General features: G+C 39.4%; 1 protein-coding gene across 1 annotated transcript in view; it reads right to left on the bottom strand.

Annotated features, from left to right (window-relative positions):
- Positions 1 to 2,129, bottom strand: part of LOC102192876 (GTPase IMAP family member 8-like) — a 12,554-nt gene extending 10,425 nt beyond the window's left edge. The window contains exon 1 of the mRNA XM_005753969.1: positions 2,085 to 2,129. The gene's annotated coding sequence lies outside the window, so the exon portion shown is untranslated. The remainder of the gene's footprint in view (positions 1 to 2,084) is intronic.
- Between the last annotated feature and the right edge of the window lie 2,566 nt (positions 2,130 to 4,695).

Raw genomic sequence — 4,695 nt, 5'->3', positions numbered from 1 at the left:
GGCAACACACCAACCAGGACCCAAGCCCCCGAGGCCCGGCCCGGGCCCCAGCCCAGAGACGGAGCGCCCCCAGAACCTCACGCCCATCCCGGACCCACCCAGGGGCAGCCAGGCTACCAGGTCAGTAACCCACGTCCGTCAGCACAGACCCTCCCCTAGCCCCGCTGCACGCAGCCGCGAGGATTGATTTTAAGTGTGCCGTATTTTCCAAAAAACACGGTAATAACGACGGCCCGCTAGCATGCGCTACCAAAAATAGTGCTTGTTGTCTGTTATCTGACGGACGAAAGCTAAACCAGTTCCACACCACTGAAGCTGCAGCATTTTTACAAACCAGTTCTGGTTCATCTGTTTCATTTAATGATCCACTTTCGCTCTTCTCATTCTCCATCGTCGCCATGCTTTTTCCACCATGTGTGTATGAAAACAAAGGCACTGCGCATGCGCGTTTTACCCATATTCTATCGCGATATTTCATTTTCTTAGCGTTGCCTAACATTATACTGGTATTACCATGAATGGTATGATATGACCCAGCCCTAACAGTGAGTGAACACTCTGGCAGCGAATTAGGCAGTACGTACACAGAAGGTGTGCTTCGTATGAAGCACGTGACGATTATACTATAAAAAAGAATTTATCTAAAAGTTTAGATGGATTTAGATACAAAGTTTAGAAAAGTGTCTAAAATTAAATTGTTATGCAGATAAGCTACTCAAACACACCACTGTGTGTTGGAACAGGAACAGAGAGTGAACACCAAGTGACAGCGCCACCAGAAGCATGCATTCAGGTTTAAGGATTTAGGTTTGAGTACGCTTTAGTGAGAATTAGTAACCTTTAAAGCAACATGAGGGAACTTCTACTTATGTCAGTGTTCTGTGATTTGGATGGCTTATCATAAAGCTATGTCCTCTAACTTTTCACCATTTTAATAGAATTTGAACACACACACACACACACACACACACACACACACACACACATGAATGCAGTTAGTCCTGTTCAGTGTGAGCTAACAAGTAAAAACCGGTATTTCACGAACCATTCATTGAAAATGTTCTACAGCTACACTGGCTGAAATTCAGTTGTCAAATAAGAGTACTGTAAAATAAAGCTGAAATAAACATGACTCAGAAATATCAGAAGTGCCTTAGATTAAGGTGTAACTCTTACAGTAGCTATATAACAAAGATAAAAATGGGGAGAGATGGCATCAAAGTTAGAGGGAGAAAGCAATTAAAGGAACTCGTGAAAATCAGATAAGAGCCATAAGTTGTAACCGGCATGTAAGTGCAGAGGTCCCAGGGATGGTGCCACAAAGACAAATATGAAATCCCTGCATTACAGGTAATGTTCAGGGGCAAGGAAATGCAGTTTACTTGGTTCACTTCCCTGCTGTTATTCAGTAGTGGGCAGAAGTCCAGCCCAGCTGTTAGCAACAGCTCATCCCTTCCCTGCTGCTCCACACTGGTCACCACTGCAAATCTACCTTTTCTCTTATTTTTTTCCTCTCACCCGCTGAACAGGACAGGTTTAACCTGGTTAAACCTGTCCTGTTCAGGACAGGTTTAACCAGGTTTAACAGAAAAGGACAGAAAAGAAAAGAAAGAAAAGAAAAAAACAACAGCTTGTGGTCAAAATAGCCATTCGTTTTTGCCTTAATCCTCGAATCTCTCCCAATTATTTTCTTACCGCATTAATGTTACCTTCCTCACTTCTTCTTCTGATGCTAACAGTGAGGCCTGGTTACTAGTTGTTGTTGGCATACGTCCCGACAGCTAATTTCAAGTAAGGAAATGAAATAAACTAAATGGAAAGATTAAGACCAAGGTGATCACAGTTACAGTTGAGTAATATGTGCAGTAGTAACCTTGGAAATAAAGAGCAAACAGCACTATTCTTCTACATCATTTCCTCGTCTGATTTCAGCCAGAACTCAAACTAAACCTGAAGTTATAAAAGCTTCTTGAAATCTGGAGTTCAGTGAGAAAGAGAAGCTTATTTCTGCCTTTTAGTTTAACGAAGCTGTTTGCAGCACAATCACTGTTTTATCAGCAAAAAAGGGTTGAACACAAACTCACCCGACACTCGTGAGACAGATTTTCCTTCCAGGTTCGTCCTCTCGTGCTGCCAGTCATCAGTTATTAAAATCAGTCCATATAGCCAACACACTGACTGAGTGCTTTCCTCTATATATTTCTTTTTCGTTTTAAAAGGTTTAGTTTAATTTGATTCGACGGAGGAATTTATTACTGCGCACCGACGCGAATGAAAGCGAAAGTATTTAACTGACCAGGTGTGCATTCCAATTTGCTTTTGAAGGTTTCCACTGTAAATGACGCAGACGCGGAAGTATCTGCGAGGTGGATATAGTAAGAGCTGCTCCAATTCTCCAAACACTAAAGAAAGGAGCTTCAATGTTTCCTTTATTGCCTCCTTTAGCACAGGATACACTGGACCATCCTTTATGAAAAGGGAGGAGAAAATGCCGTCCCATAATTCATTGCTGACCGCAATTGGGATCGATAATCTGACCATTCATCAAAGCCATCAACATAATAAAGTTGTACAGATCATTTAAATTGTAACTGCATTTTCTGTTTCACTCATAACCTGCTGGTATATTTATATGTTTTAACAACAGTCTGTTAAACTCTCAGCTGGACTCTGAACGTCACACTGCGGAATAAAAAACTACATTAATGTTGAGCTGAAGAAGGCAGAACGATATAAGACGGTGATCTTTATTAACCTAAAATAAGTGTGTTAATTTTTCTGTATAATCGGTGTTCATTAATAATGTCCTTTGCTTTAGGATTACTTTTTCCTTTAGTACACTGTAAAAACTGTGACTAGAGGTTACTTAAAAAACCTATGGCAACAAAGTGACGCTTAATTTACTTAAGTAGATTTTAATTTCAAGCGATTTATGTAAAATGTATATAAAATGTTAATTAAATTTCAACAAAAAACAACAGTATACATGAATAAAATTCAATTGTAAATATGTGTTGGATTTAGAGACAAAATCTCAAATTGGAGGTTAAAATTGCCTAATTGTAACAAAAAATAAATTCATTTGAAATAAATATAAAAATAAATAAATATAAGAATAAAAAATTACTAACATTTTAAATTTACTAACAATCTGGAAAAGGTTTAGTAAAAAATTACTAAAATATCCATCACAAAGAAATTATTTTTTTATTAACTTTATAAATAATGACTGAATGATAAGAGAAAATTAAATTAATTTAACTTCTTTTCTGAGTAAAATGAATCAATTTCACAAAGAGAAAATTCAAATAGTAATTGTTTTTATTGTGGAATATAAAAGGTATAAAAATGTATAATATAATATTTTTCTGCTTAATTTAGATTGTATGCACTGAAATTCTTCACTAGTGCTTGCCCCCAAAATAATAGGAAGAATAGGCCATAATTGAAGATACAGTTTCAGCCAACTTCTCGAGAATGTCAGTCTTTACTTTGGAGGTGGGCAGAAGATTTCCACTCTTTTTATACTCTCAGTGGCTCTTTCCAGGTACATTTCAGTTTCATGTGCAGACTGTGGAATGGGGAACAGCTTCGGCCAGGGCTCACAACGTTCTGTGAACTTCTGCCTTTTGAGAATAATGGTGTCCTGAGAAGATGTGGTTGCAGCAGAGTCTGCATTGGATACAACTGGATTGGATGATGAGTATAGTCAGTTGACAGCGCCCTGCTTTTTCTGCTGCCTTTATGGATTCTGGAATAATGAACTCCAACTGTAAAAAAATGGACATTCTTCATTCTACCTGCACTGATATCTTGGACTCGATTGCTCCGCTCAGGACTGCGCGCTAAGCATTTATCAGAGCCGTGGTTGAACGAATATACGCGCTCCCTCAGACGTGACTACAGACGCGCCGAAAGGAGATGGAAAAAAGACAGATTGCATGTTTCCCTACAGATTTTAAGGACTCGTCTTTCTGCTCACCAAGAAGCTGTAAAAACTGCAAAGACACAGTTTGTCTCAAACTTAGTGTCAGTAAACAGTCACAGGCCTCAGGTACTTTTTAACGTTCTTAATCGCTTTCTTAGTTCACGTGATAATTCTGGAGTCACTTCTTCACCAAGTATGTGCGATGATGTTTTAGCATTTTTTAATGACAAGAATCTATCGATTAGGGCTCTCGTCTCGTTGTCTGCTGCCTCAGATCAGAGTCCTTCTCCTGTGTGCTCAGCTGTCTTAGAGCAGTTTGATCCCGTCCCCCTTAAGGACTTGGCCGGGGTAGTTAGTAACCTAAGATCATCACACTGCCCCTCTGATCGTCTCCCTCCAAGCTTGCTTAAAAGCACTTTTAATACTGTTGGGCCTTTTATCCTGAGATTAATTAATATGTCCCTTGCTACAGGCTGCGTCCCATCATGCTTTAAACAAGCTGTAGTTCAGCCTCTTCTTAAAAAACAAAACCTGGACCCACCTGTTCTGTCCAACTACAGGCCTATCTCAAAGCTTCCTTTTCTATCTAAAGTCTTGGAGAAAGTGGTCTACCTACAGTTGCAGGCACACCTTGATTTTAATATGATCTCTGATAAATTTCAATCTGGTTTTAAATCACTACATAGCACTGAGACGGCACTTTTAAGGATTTTTAACGATATTCTTTTAACTCTGGACTCTGGCAGCCCTGCTGCCCTTTTATTGTT

The sequence above is a fragment of the Pundamilia nyererei genome, unplaced genomic scaffold, assembly GCF_000239375.1.
Source record: "Pundamilia nyererei isolate P.nyererei 1_Seehausen unplaced genomic scaffold, PunNye1.0 scaffold00488, whole genome shotgun sequence".
NCBI lineage: Eukaryota > Metazoa > Chordata > Actinopteri > Cichliformes > Cichlidae > Pundamilia > Pundamilia nyererei.
Note: the sequence above shows the minus strand (reverse complement) of the source record. Positions and strands in the feature narration are given on the sequence as shown.